Source organism: Anopheles maculipalpis, chromosome 2RL (assembly GCF_943734695.1).
Source record: "Anopheles maculipalpis chromosome 2RL, idAnoMacuDA_375_x, whole genome shotgun sequence".
Lineage (NCBI taxonomy): Eukaryota > Metazoa > Arthropoda > Insecta > Diptera > Culicidae > Anopheles > Anopheles maculipalpis.
The window spans coordinates 45,311,417-45,325,532 of record NC_064871.1 but is presented as its reverse complement, the minus strand read 5'-3'; the positions used below and the strand labels follow the sequence as shown (position 1 = coordinate 45,325,532).

The following is a 14,116-nucleotide window of genomic DNA, read 5'->3' as shown; positions in this document are numbered from 1 at the left end:
AATCCCTATACGAGGAACAGGGTCTCCAATGCAAAATAGCTTATATGGGGTTGCCATCGGGTCTTCGTTTAAGTCCTAACAATATTGTTTCCAAAGGGTAAGGAATATCTTCGATAAAATTGACAGTTTTGCTCTAAGTTGCCCAACAACGTCGGGGACCATGTCGATCATTTGACAAAAACTCAGGAAGTGCGGATGATGGAACTTTGAAAAATGCCCAAAATACTTCAATAACTAAGACCAATAGATTTTTTTAAAGAAGTTGTATTTGCATTCCAGACGAACTAGACGAAACCATATTTTTGTTGTTAGTCGATATACAGAGAATTAAAAAACGTTCGTTCGTTAAATAGAACAAATTATTATCTTCTTCTTCCTTTCGGCTTAACGACCTCTAAGTTCAAGCCGGCCGTTGAAAGGCTTACTAGTCTGGCCGATACCACGTTGGTTGGACTACGGGGGGACGTTCCGGATGGGATTTGAACCCCGATCCTGCCGTTTGAAGACCGGCGCCGCTGTCGCCTACACCACCAGGCCTCCCCGTAATGCATACTACTTATTATGAATACTTTCATAAAGATCGTGAAACTTGATTCAATGAGTTAATATGGGTTAGATTTCGAACATAAAAATTGTCCCGTTTGATACGTTATCTGATTCCGTTAAACAGATTTCCCCTATCTGGCAACCATTTATCGTTACTCTTTAACGGTTACACTTATTTATGAAGCTAATGAAAATGGCCCTCGTGACCGTTTCTTCACACACCATCGAAAATCGAAACGTAAAGAACACCTGATTAATTACTGTTTTTCCTTTTCTTATTTTCATTTTAGGTACGTTTTAATGGTGTCCTGCTGTGTTTCTAACATCCGCTGGAGAAAAGAGGTGATAATGGTCGAATGGCGTGGATAGAAAGGTATAATCGCTGCCACAATCTACGTTCGGATCAGTTTCGATCCCATCATATCCATGACGATTTATCACCGCTTACACACATACTCATCGATATGTAAAAAAAAGGCTTTCAAGTATTTCTCACGGTTTGCTTAAGGGATGGAGCAGTTAAAAAAATTACCTGTGATGTTTATTAGAGGCATAACATGAAATTTTGAACCGGCGCACTGAAGCACACCGCTGAACGGAAAAATGCAAATTTTGCAGCTCTTGCATGCTTTGCAGCGTGCCACATGCAATCCAGCAATTCGCGTTGCAAATCATAGTGAAACCACTCGCAACCGTTGTTCCGCTTCCGGTAGCTGAAAGCTATGAAATCAAGACCAAGCTTAAATGGGGGGGGGGGAAAAAAACGAACGATTCATTAACACGTTTCAGCCATACGCGCGTTGCGTGCACGCGTTTGAGCAGCTGAAAGTGGTCGGGAAACATTTCAATTAAATCGTAAACATTCCATAATTTATAAATCTTACAAAGAGATCCCCGGAGGTGCTGCTGCAACGGCAAAAAAAAACCTCTCGGTAGTATCTTAGGCTTAACCCTCGGGAAAGTGATATCCATCCAAGATCTAGTTTGGCCACACCGGCGAGGATCATATTTATTATGGCAATCCGCTTGCAACAAATGCTTGGACCTGCATTGCCTACCAAATGCAAATTAAGGACGGAAAAACCAGGCGAATGAAAATGGCGGTTCAAATAATCTCACTTATTGCCGTCGGTACCACATATCTTACTGCCAAATGGGCAGCTCATGAAGAACTTTCCTAGCGCTCGCAAAGCAATAAACGCTTCCTAACCTCGTGAGAAATCTTTTTGCACAAAACGTGGAATTACTGCACCGTGTGAGCTCTCGGCATGGTTTGCGTGCGGCGGCAATCGGTGCAGACAACAAATTAATTGCTAATTAGCTTGACGACAGGTTCTGTTGGATGCGTATTGAACTATATAATGTGTCCGGAATGAGTATCGTTTGCTAAATCTGACAGCCTGAGGCATAACAGAATGTTAAATATTTCACCGAGCTAGTTAGCAAATGGATGTCTCGAATTAATCTTCCAAATAGGAGCATACTACAAAGTGTGAGCTACAATACGCGACAAACACAAGATCAAGTGGAATGTAAAGCGGAGGTTGCCTATAGACAGAGGCGACGTGTTGTAAAAATGTAGTCTCATGTAGGGAAGAAATTAAAATTAGCTTCCCTACGACCGAGTGATAGTACCAAAGTGATAGTTCTTCTTAGTCCACTATCAGCACGATACAGGAATCACGTAGAGTTCCAGCTAGTTCCAGACTAGCTCTGAAACTATCTCCTGCTGAGACTTTGCGTTCTAGCAGTGTCGATCCTGTGCGAAGAGCAGAATTAACTAAGCCTTTGCACAGCCTATTAGTAATCTTTCATTTGTCACCCAGTATCTTCCGTGCGCGGCAAGTTGAGCATTGTACTGGTTCTGCGAAATTAATATCCATTTCGCAATGTATGTGTGTGTGTGAAAGCAAGCATCCCAAGCAAGCAGATGCAACCTATCCGACCTACCGCAGCGATTTAATTCACTCATTTCATTATTTTAATTGAACTTAATTTATTCCCCACTATCATCCAAACGTCTCGTCGGGTGGTCGTCCCCGGAGAAGAAAAAAAACACTGATCGATCTACCTCTGGAGAAAGCTTTATCATGCTAATTTCCTTTAGTATTAAATGATAAGATACACCAAGAAGAGCTGCAAAACTCCCTTGAGATTAAGGAACTTAAATAATTGAGAGAAAGGCACGCTTGTTCGTGAGGATCACCACAAAAAATTGCGACACATTTCCTGTAACTACTAAAACTAATTTCAGATGTTGATTGTGTGGTGATTCAATGTGCTATCGAAAAATTCGTCACTCCGGGTTGTTTCTCCCGAATTTCCGCAACAGCTGCAAATCACATGCCGTAGAGCACGGCGCGACATTACTTCACATCTCATCCCCAAACGTACAGTAACGCGATGTATTAAACATCGGACATTCCTCCGCAGCTCGTATGTATTTTATGTGCCGATCCGATGACTCTCTGGCGCGCCACACCAACACTCCATAAATTATCATCTTCCAAGCTGGGGATGAGCAAGCAGGAAGGGTTGTTGGTAGTGGGTGTAGAAAGAAGAACAATACCAATCGTATCACTGGAGTCTGGCGGTGCTGGATGCTGCACAAAGTCTCGCATGGAGCTGGTGTGGGCTAGAAAAATAAGAGCGAAATTTATGTCGACCACCGTCGCGAGTTGTCGCGGGTTCGCCAAACCTTTTTTTCGCATTGCAATGTAGAAGAACGATCGGTAAGCCATGTGCTTGTTGGTGAGGATCGCGGTGAGGATTCGGTTTTTGTTTGTGCGAATATATAGTGTTGAATATTCATGGACCTACACCGTAGCGTGTTTGGGGAGACACAGTCACAGTGGGACTTCTGGTACACCTATTCCCATTCTGGGTGAAGATGGTGCATTCTTACGCCGATAGGTGCCGCTTAGAAGTCTCTCCACACTGGGCATTGTGGTTGGTTTCTGAAGAAGAAAAATAAAAAGGAAGTCTTCATGCTGTGTGGAGCAAGAATTGCAAGTCCTCCGCTAGCGGTAGGACTCTTTGTCCCAGTGAACGATTCGGAAAAATGACTGAACGAATATTTAGCTTTCCAGTGCAGAGAGATTACATGACCCGTTTATTCAAACGATCGACACCTTTCCACTCCACCGCTCAACCCCTCGAAGAAGACGTTAGAACTGAAGGTGTTTGAGATTTTATGGTGGTGCAGTTTTACGAGCACACTCAGAATTGGCGTTGCATTTTTATGACCGCTCACTCGATTAGCGCGAACGTGGACAACTCGCCAGTGCGAGAGTGGTTGTTTAAGCACGTAGAATTGGTCTGTTAGGGTTTTTTTAATGTCACTGAAAAACTGTGGTCTCTAGTAAACGTTTAACTTGCAATACTTTCAAGACTGGTTAAGCTTGAGCCTGGAAAACCAATTCCATTTTTTTTATCTCGTTGAAGGTACCTCACAACCACGATCATGCATTTGGAGAAAGTGATCTCTAAATGTGACAAGAGTAAACATCCGCATCACGGATAGACCTGGCTTACCGAAAAAGTCGAAAGACGTGACACGACTTTGACGAGTAATAAGATGTGTTTTTTTTTTCTTTTTGCCCCAAAACCACGAAAGACGAGAAAGACAACAGATAGGCGAAGTGTAAAAAGCATATGGCAACCGGCTGTTCGTATGCAATTTCTGTGTTCGGTTTGGAGCTGTCCGTGCTCGGAAGGCAGAGCCCGTAGGGGGAGAGAATCATAATTCAACCCTTAAGACCATAAGACGTGCGGCTGTTGACAGATTTTGTGGCTTCTAATATGAACTGTGCCGTGTGGATTTATAAACCATACTTTATGTCTTCTTTTGTGCAACCAAAGAAATTGGTTATGATGTGTGTTGGCTTTTGTTGTTGTCATTCTTGCGGCTTAAACTACAATGTTGCTGTTGTGTACCTCAATGAGTGTGTACTGTTACTGTTTGGAAATTGAGAGATAATTTTTAGATTTCTAGTTCCAAAGTTTAGAGGTTATGATTTGATCGAATTTCACGTTTTATAGTAGAAAGTATGTGATGTGTTAGAAAAAAACGATAAGATAACTTACTTTTGCATGCGATATGAGGTACCGGTGGCGTAGGTGAAAGCGGCGCCGGTCTTCACACGGCAGGACCGGGATTCAAATCAGATCCAGACCGTCCTCGCATAGCGATTACTGACCTACGATTGCCAACTACGTGGTATAGGGAAGTCATTCGATGACCGGCGTGTCCTAGCAGATCGTTAAGCCAAGAAGAAGAAGAAGAAGAAGAAGAAGCAGAAGATGAGGTCATAAAATATAATAATAATATAAATATAAATATAAGATTTCTCATTACTTCTTTGTTATGTTTTGGACATCTTTTTCTACCAGTTTTATTCTCTAACAGATCAGAATAATTTTTAGACTGACGAATTGATGTTTGATGACTCCTTAATCATCTTATCATCTTGACAGTAACGGATTAATCATTGACAACTACGATACTAACGAATTTTGTAGTTTTAAAAACGGTCATTAGAATCTCATAATTCGGGATGGTCCGTTGGTAGATGCGACAGTGGTGTCCATCCGGTGTCCACACGGCAGAACTGCGAGTTCAAACTCCATCCGTACCATTCTCTCGTAATTAGCACTGATTATCGATCCAACTACGTCCTTTAAGCAGGTCTTTAAGACTATAAGGCGCAGATCAGAAGCTCATTCGTCCGTCTCCGTAGTCGTTCGTAAGTACAATTAAAGCTCACCCTTTTTCCTAAGCGACGAACTCAAACGTTTTGTTGCCCTTTGTAATCACTTGCTTGAATTTTGGGTTGCATTTACTACCGACTAACTGGTTTGTCATACAATCAATTCAAAACTTAAACGAAAGTTAACGTAAAAACGTATTAGTTTCACCTTTTTGACTTCCAAGATCCAAAAACATTTAAAATTTATGTCGATCGTAAAGAGCACTTTTACTTATAAGAACTAAAACAAAGTTCTTCTCTAAACTATTATTATATAATTTTATAAACCTTCAATTTTAGCAAAACTCCTAACCCGGTGAAGTTGTGACACACCTTCGCTTTTCGTTGTGCGACTGCAACTCCGAAACCCGTCCTCGTTTACATTTCGATTAGGACGAGTTCAAGGTTTTTGTCGTTCATAAACAAATATATGTCCTCCCGAATCACCAGATCTATCCGTGGAAAGTGAAATCGTTCGTCTCACGTTGCCATACCGTTGTTGGCCGCGGACAAAGGTAAACAGTTTGACAGCCACTTGTGACATTTGAAGTGTGTAGATGTGTGGGGACAAAGTTATCCACCTTTTTTTTCCACCCTTATTTGGGTGATTTTACGACAGCCTCCAATCACAATGGTTTCCGGTGAGCTTTCGCCACTTTCGAACACACTCCCGGGAGCATAATTTCATTGTTGTTTGACTAATTTATATTGCTGCGTACCGTGGCACTAGGGAATGCCGGCTCCCGGAACCTTTCGCTAGCACCGTAGCCGTGATTGACACTTTCCTTTCGATTAATTGCACAATCTTTCGTTCACATATTTCCTTTTTTTTCTTTTTCAGTATGCGTATGGTCGTTGGGTACCCCCGTTCCGAGTAGGTCGATCGATCGATGCTGCTCATTATGGAATGTTTATATACGGGCTTCGGGAGCCTTCCTTTTTGCATAGCCCTTTTCTACCATCCAAACACCCCGGCCACATTCGATACGGTGGGGCGAATCATAGTGTTTTGGGAGATAATTATGCCTTTATGGCAGTAGATCATCTGCATCCGGTGCGGGCAGGGCACGACGATCCTGACGGTGATTGGAGCTATGCAACTCGGTCTCCACTGGTCCAGGTGAAAAGGTCCAAAAATTACGCTAATTTGCGATCGAATGCCAATGTGCCAATGCCTCCTTTCCATTCGGGTGTGATGCCGGCCTCGGGGACGCTTTATTAGGGACTCGGTAGCAAATAATAAAGTCATTTGCTACGGGTTTTTTTTTTTTTTTGCAGGCATCTGCAAAAAAAACCTGCTCGTGAGGAATAGGACATCCTTCTCGGGCAAAGATGCGCTGCCTAATGAAGCGGGATTCCGGGATGTTTTCGTGATTTTGTTTACCCGATTAAAGCCATTCGATGACTGTGGCGAAGAATGAAGCGATTTTTGCACCCCTTGTTGGAGATCTTCAAACTCATCCACACAACGGCCGGGGAAGCGAAACAATCACAGCGAGCGGTCGTTCCGGTTGTTATCAATTAATGTTGGCAGTTCGTTTGGTGTTTAGGGATGATTGTAGCTGCCTTGGGTGGATTTTTGCTTCGGTATCTCCGTACCGTATGCACCGTTAAAAGTGAGAGAAAAAGGTCTACCTTTACGGCTCATTTCCGGCTGTGTTCGTCTGTTTGGGGGTCTACGTTCGACGGACGCGTCAATTGGAAAATGTTTGCATATTTTGGTGATTAGTTTGATAATTTATATTCCTTCCTATTCCGTGTTCGTAAGAGGCCTAGAAAGGTTGTGTGAGTTTGAAAGAGATAAATGACAATTCCTGTCAAACAATTCCAGTTTATTCGTCGACATTATGATCAATCAATTTAAAAAATTCAAACGTTACAGTGCAGTTGAAAAGTTATGAGTTTGTTTACTATGCCAACTCTGACTAAGCAAACTCTGTCTCTCAATCCGCTTCGCTCCGATAGGAAGATCGGTAAAACATTCATATCTGAAGAATCTTGGCTCCAGGGAAGTTTTAGCAGAGATTGACTAAAGAAGACTTCCTAAAAGTTATCTTTTTCTTCTTGATATAGCAACCTTCTTGGTCTTGCTAGTCATAGAATGGCTTACTAGACCTCATCAACACCACGTACTTGAAAAGCCACGTAGTCAAAAGTCGAGGATTTCCTCGAGATTTAATAATGTATGCTGGCGATCAAGCATTTCGAACAGGTCGTTTCTTTTGACAGAAAGTCGAATACAGTTGTAGAAAGCCTCTATTAATAATAAACAAAAAATCTCTTTTGATGATGAACTTCAAATTAATACCAAAGTTGATAGCGTAAGATGGAATACTTGCTTGCTTCCCTGGATAAAGGTTAATTTATGTGAAGTTCAAAACGTTTTCCTCCGATTGCTTTTGACCACGTTGGCAGTTAACCAGAGATTGACCACAGAGCCTTTTAATTTTCCAAATGCATTACGACACAGTTTTTTCCAGTTTGAAGACTTTCAAGGTTTTACAGCAAGTGCACTTTATTTAATATCATTTAACTGCATAAGACACATGTGTGCTTGTTTTAATGCCGAAAGTTTTGATAAACAAATGCCGTTCTTAATTCTTCTTCCTCTTGAAAATAGTGCACGAAGTACAACAAAGTCAAGTTTTGCTTCAAAAACTTCTTCCGATAATAGAGTCCTGAGAAGAGAACGTGTATAAAGCTGTCTTCCAAGCGTTTTAATGGGAGCTCATTTAATGTCCACAATATTGTTCGAGGTTTATTGCAATCTGTTGTTAAATTGGTCCAATCGATCCACACAAAAAAACCTGCAAGTGTCCACAATTTTTGCCAGCTTTCGCTATAAAATATTGAAATAATGTTTACTACTTGCCACGTACATCGGCATCGAACATCATGATCATGGTTTTAATTGTCATCATGCTTATGATTGCACCATGATACTCCCATCAAAAACCAGCAGCCCATCTCATGCACCATGTGCATCCGTAAGTGCACCATTCAATCGATACCAGCGGCAAACTGTAGACATGACACGAAACAGCTTCTACCGTTCCGATATCACCAAACCATTGCCGCTATCCGGAACTGGTCGAATCGAACGCGCAACAGTCTTGAAGCATCATCAAAATGGAAAGAAGGCATTCAAGAAAAGAAGCGAAGCATACACGGCTGAGACAGAGAAGTGGATGTAGCCAACAACACAAAAACAACCGATTGGCACGAATGATGTACACCCGATGAACACACCACGATATTGCACTGTGGATCCCTTTTTTATCGTTATATTGCAACCTGTATTCGACTGGCAATCGTTGTGGCTTGGTTCGGTTTCCTCTGTCCACTGTGCTTCAATCGGTGGGTCGGTCCGTGTGTATCGATTCATGCTCTTTTGCCGGTTTCTCCCATATTCGCCTCCAACGTCTATTTCTTCTTCACCAACGGAAAACGTCTGTTTAGTTTCAAATTTCGGACAGGTTTCTGGTTCGTGTGAAATATTGATAAAAACCCCTTTACGAGAATATGATCATGTGTGTTGCCCTTGCGTCCCTTTTTGTTTGCTCCACTCCCAGGCAACCAGCCGCCGCCAGCAGCCAACCGTACGTGCTTAAACTTACCGCAACGAATCCCGTTTTCATTTGCGCGACTTCTCGGGACGTGACTTGCATCAGCAAGGCGCAGTTACACCGCAACCATCGCCACAGTGCTGCTTTGGCTGCAGCCTACTCCAGACACACGTCGTTCAGGTTCCCATCGATCTGCGGCGGTGGCTGTGGTGGCCGTGGTGAGGATGGCAAAATCATGTTCAAGTTGCAGTTGCATATTTACATCATTTTAATGCTAACGGCTTCATTGGCAACACGAGCCCTCTCGGAACCGTCCAACTGTCACCGGTGCGCTCCGTTCTCGCCTCGATTGGCCGTGTTCGTGCAATCGTCCCAGTCGGTGGTCATTTGCATCAGTTGCACTTTAACATTGCACCAGCGGAAGACGGAACACGATGGTTTTTGCTAGAAGAATAACCGGCGTATACGGCAGACTTCAACCGACTAGTATGCTAATGATACGTGTTCCTACACGGCACCTTTGTGACCTTCGCGCGCGGGGTAATTCCACCTTCTCCCTTTGAGAAGCTGCATCCTGTTTCGATAAAGAGCGTCAATCAATGGCGGCCGGGTGATAATGGTGATCCAATCGTCGACGACTTACGAGCGGAAATCTATGAATGAACTGGCACGGCACTGGAGTAAGATATTCTAGATTAACTAGATCTTGCCGCCGTATGAATTAATAATCGTTCTAACGAGCCGCTCCAAAGTTGGACTGTATGCGGGCAAGTGTAGACGCTGACGTGGCCCCGTAACACGCTGCGATCACGGATCGCTTACATTGCGTGTGAAACCGTTCTAGCTGTTCTGTTGCTGTTAGGGGTGGACCTATTTAGATTTAATTGCAATATCTCGGGGGTATTACGAGTAAATCTAATTGGAAAATTAAACACACACTCACGCTGGTTAATGATTCCGTTGTAGTGATTTATTTGCACACTAGCCACAGTCGACAAATTGTTGTTTGATTTGTATTTTCCCATGTGGCATTGAAAGTGGTGAAAGAATTTGATTCTAATGGACTAAAAAAATTATTTTATAACAAAATACAAACATACGCATCTGAAGAAATAGAGACTGATTTAATTATTGGAGATGGAGTAATACACGGTCTAGCGCAGACGTCTTCTCCTTCTCCTTCTTCTTGGCCTAACGACCTCTAAGGTTACCCCAGCTATCTAAAGGCTTACTAGACTTGCTGATACCACGTAGTTGGATAGTCAATCTTCACAATGTGGGAACGGCTCGAATGGGATATGAACTCCGATCCTGGCATGTGAAGACCGGGACCTTAACTCTTCTTTCATGACATAACATCAGTCCTCCAGCGCCTGGCACTTCTAATTGTCAGCACAATATTGAGGTAAACTTACAGAACTCGTGATAGTAACGGTTCCTTCATAGTTATTCCAAGCATACGGAGCTAAAAATCATTCTGAGCATCATCCTTTCGAATACAACGGAGAGGATGTCATCAGTTTGAGACCAGTTAATGATTAGCATCCGTCAATAATAATTTAAAGGCCATCAGGATCATCTGCATCCGGTGCGAACAGGGCACGACGATCCTGACGGTGTTTGTAGCTATGCAACACGGTCTCCACTGGTCCAGGAGAAAAGATCAGGATCTTTACATGGTAGGACATAGGTACAAATCCCATCCGAATTCATTCCCCCGTAGTGAGGTCCAACTATCCAACTAAGTGGTATAAGCAAGTTCTTCTTCTTCTAGGCTTAACGACCTCTCTAAGGTCATGCCGGCCATCGAAATGACTTTCTAGACTGCCGCCGATACCACATAGTTGGTTAGTTAATCCTCACTACGGGGGGACAATCCAGATGGGATTTGAACCCCGGTCCTGCCGTTTGAAGACCGGCGCCGCTGTCGCCTACACCACCGGGCCGCCCCCAATATAGTATAGTAAGAAGATCGTTAAGCGAAGTTAAGAATAATCGTTAAGTTAAGAATTCTTCCGTAAAGTACTGAAAGGTACTTGTGTCTCTAACCAATAGAGAGGAATAATTACAGAAAAGATTTAAATAGTTGCAATATTTGCTGGCTCCATTTTCAATTTTCTAATTTGTACATCGTACACAACTTCAAAATGACAAGGAAATTCCTACTTATACTCACAGGCCTGTTACTATTACCCTAATCATCTCGATTGTCTTTCCGGATTCCGCAATAGTATCTGATTATGCCAAGAAATCTTTATCCAGAGGTCGTTAGGCTATCAGCTGCTAGATATCGGCCAACTCTCTCAACGACTTCACTCTAGTGTATATTGTATGGAAATTCAACGATAAGGACAAATCCTGTCACACTGAACTTGAAATGAATTGCCGAGGTCCGATTTCATGCTGCCTTGCTGCAGGTTTTCGCACTAAAGCTTCGAAAGATCGCAATGATTGCAACATCCATTCGAACGCTTTGTCCACACACTCTCTTGCTGTCCCCGAAAGTGTTTCGACCACACAAGGCTCTAGACGCGTTGTAACGTCCGTAGCTAAGATGATTGATGTTTCGGAGAAAAGGTTTTGCATTTTCTTTGTTTGATTAAGTTGGTGGTTCTCCAGCGACTGTTCAACTGTTGCCGTGCTGGAGGTTGTATGCTGGTCATTTCTGAGTACCAGTGTTGCGTTTTGTCAGACAATAGCGTTGTCATTGGGTCAGGAGGCAATCGAAAGCATGAATGAATGTGGTTCACATTTCAATTCTATTGACATACCTTTTTTTGCGTTCGCGCTCGAGTCGTCGAAAGGGAATTGTTTCTCGCCGAGTACCGAATGTGACCTACTCTGCCACACCAGTTTAGGTATGTTGTATGCACTTTCGTATCGTTGTTTTACAAATATCGAATCGATTGCATTGCACATGGTTGGGGGACTTGGGGGACAAACGCGAAACAAACTCTCTGATAAACCTACATCGAGTGGCCTTGTTCTATGTAGGTGACTCTAAGACCTTATCCAGAGGGAAAGTGAAAAGAAAAACTATTTGTCGAACATGCATGTTTTGTTGCCAATAAAACAGACCTCCCGTACCAAGTTAGGACTCATGACAATGTTATAAATCTAGAAGAATAGGTCCAATGATCGGACGATAAATAACTTGTGCCATGATTTCTACACCATCTCCTTCCTTCTCACTTCACTCACAAGCAGAGTCTGTCTGCAATTCTTCATCATTAACTCAATGGCAAATCATCTTGAAGCTCCTTCATCCCAACCCAGATTACCCTCCCGCGATCCCCAATCGCTACAAAAGCCAATTAGAACTCCGCGGCAACGGATCTCAATATGTCTTGTCGATTTTTCAATTAGCTCCCACATGGTGGGCCGACTTTAGCATAATAAGTCTGTCCTGTCTGGCAGATGTGGAGGATTCAACTTCGAACCGCTTTTTTTTGTAATGTCGCACTCACTCAGAAGCAAAGAACCGATTTGTACGGGATCGATTGTTCGTGCCCGTGTTCCGTTGCGTTTCGTTGAAGGGTCTTTTTAGTGCGTGATTTATATCACCACTCGAATGCTGGAGTGGAACCACCTCTTCTATAGATATTATAAATGCATTTTTGTTCGCATTTTTTTCCGCGTCAGTCAGTGAACGCCCATCGAGGTGCAATGATGTGAGTGGCCAACATTTTTCCTGTCGTTGATGCATATTTATCGATCGCCGTCATTCGCCACTTCGACTTTGAAAGATGTGCATCATTTGGAATGGGTAAGCCTTTAGAAGAGATCCTTCACGAAGTGCAAATATCGGTATCGGATAGCCTTCTAGTTCATCTTTAAATGATAACCTTACCAAAGCCTTGATGCTGATGCTCAGCTTTATTTTACTGCCTCGAATATGGCTGACTTGACATAAAGTTCCTGCCATTGTGCGGTTTGATTGACTTTAAGAAGATGCTGCGTGCCTCGTGTTTTTATGTTCGGTTTTCAATTTGATTTTGTGATGGGGCTTTAAGTGATGGGCAAATTAAGACAAGATTTTGAAGGGTGCATTATGCAGATCCAAACCTGACTATTGATGATGATGAGGCATTATTTAAAAGATGTTCTTGCACGCATTCAAAGATTTAAATTTAAAATATGAGCTTTAATCAGAATGTACTTTGTATTATTCGTTTCGATGCTCACAAAATACACCAACAAGTATCACCGTAATTTTTGTACGTTCATCTTAATTTAATTTTTCTTTTTATTAGCCCATTCAGTCGCGACGAGACGGACATAAAAGTTACCAACGTAACGAAACGCACCATTACGACGCTAACGCGTCTATTGAACTCACATAAAAACGAAGCTAAACAAAATCCCACTTTACCAATTGCTCCCATCCTGCTCGGTGTAATTATTTAGCGTACAAACAAATGGACACCCACGCGAACTAGTGGTAAGATAGGACACATTACGTCCTACCTCATTGGAATGATTTTCTTGACTCTTTTTATTGGCTGCAGTTGGCGGAATCCACCCTTGGGAGGTAAGCGCGACTCAAAAAAATAAGCCTCACCACGTACCACTAATAATCACCTTTTACTCCTCTAATCACTGCAAATAAAAAAGGGGAGGTCTTAACGATATCTTCCGAAACACACGTCCGTTCCCGTACACGTCAAGTGCAACGGTACGGGCAACGGCAAAGCCTTAATTGCTTCAGCAACAAGCAATTACCAATTAAATCCGCTCGACACGGTAACGCTGATGACCCACCGGGTGACCGCCGGTCGCTGTCTTCGGTGTGATGCGCGAGCCACCACTGTCAGGTGGCGCTCTGATCTCTGACGGACAGTGATCACATCCTTACCATCTGTTCGTAGGTTCTGTGCAGTTCCAAGGAGATCTCAGTTTAAGATTCCGTGCACCAGGAAATGTTTGCCCCTTGTTTAGGTCGGTTTGAAATTGGAAGAATTTGGACCCATGCCCGTGAACGTCAGGGTATCTCAATTTAAGTCCAATCTTCAATTATATTCTTACCACGTTGGTGTTACTTTTAAGTCCAAAGTACTGTGATCAAGGATGACACTCGGAGGAGTCGTGCAATCGCTTCTAATAAAACATGAACGAGTGAGTAAATACGGATAATTAAACTCAATCCAAAGTGCGCGGTGGTAGATCAGGTTTTACTGCAAAAGGATTGCAGCGAAGGTGCTATTACCTTGATTTAATTCCAGCACTTCCTAGTCTTCGATTCGATCGTGCTGCGAA

General features: G+C 42.8%; 3 protein-coding genes across 3 annotated transcripts in view; 2 read left to right on the top strand and 1 right to left on the bottom strand.

Moving 5' to 3' along the window:
• Positions 1 to 8,466, top strand: part of LOC126557078 (proline-, glutamic acid- and leucine-rich protein 1-like) — a 265,735-nt gene extending 257,269 nt beyond the window's left edge. The window contains exon 3 of the mRNA XM_050212727.1: positions 8,452 to 8,466. The gene's annotated coding sequence lies outside the window, so the exon portion shown is untranslated. The remainder of the gene's footprint in view (positions 1 to 8,451) is intronic.
• Positions 1 to 14,116, bottom strand: part of LOC126559083 (40S ribosomal protein S8) — a 269,441-nt gene that overhangs the window by 6,261 nt on the left and 249,064 nt on the right. The gene's annotated exons all lie outside the window — the stretch shown is intronic.
• LOC126556840 (semaphorin-5A) overlaps positions 1 to 14,116 on the top strand; it is a 102,226-nt gene that overhangs the window by 77,803 nt on the left and 10,307 nt on the right.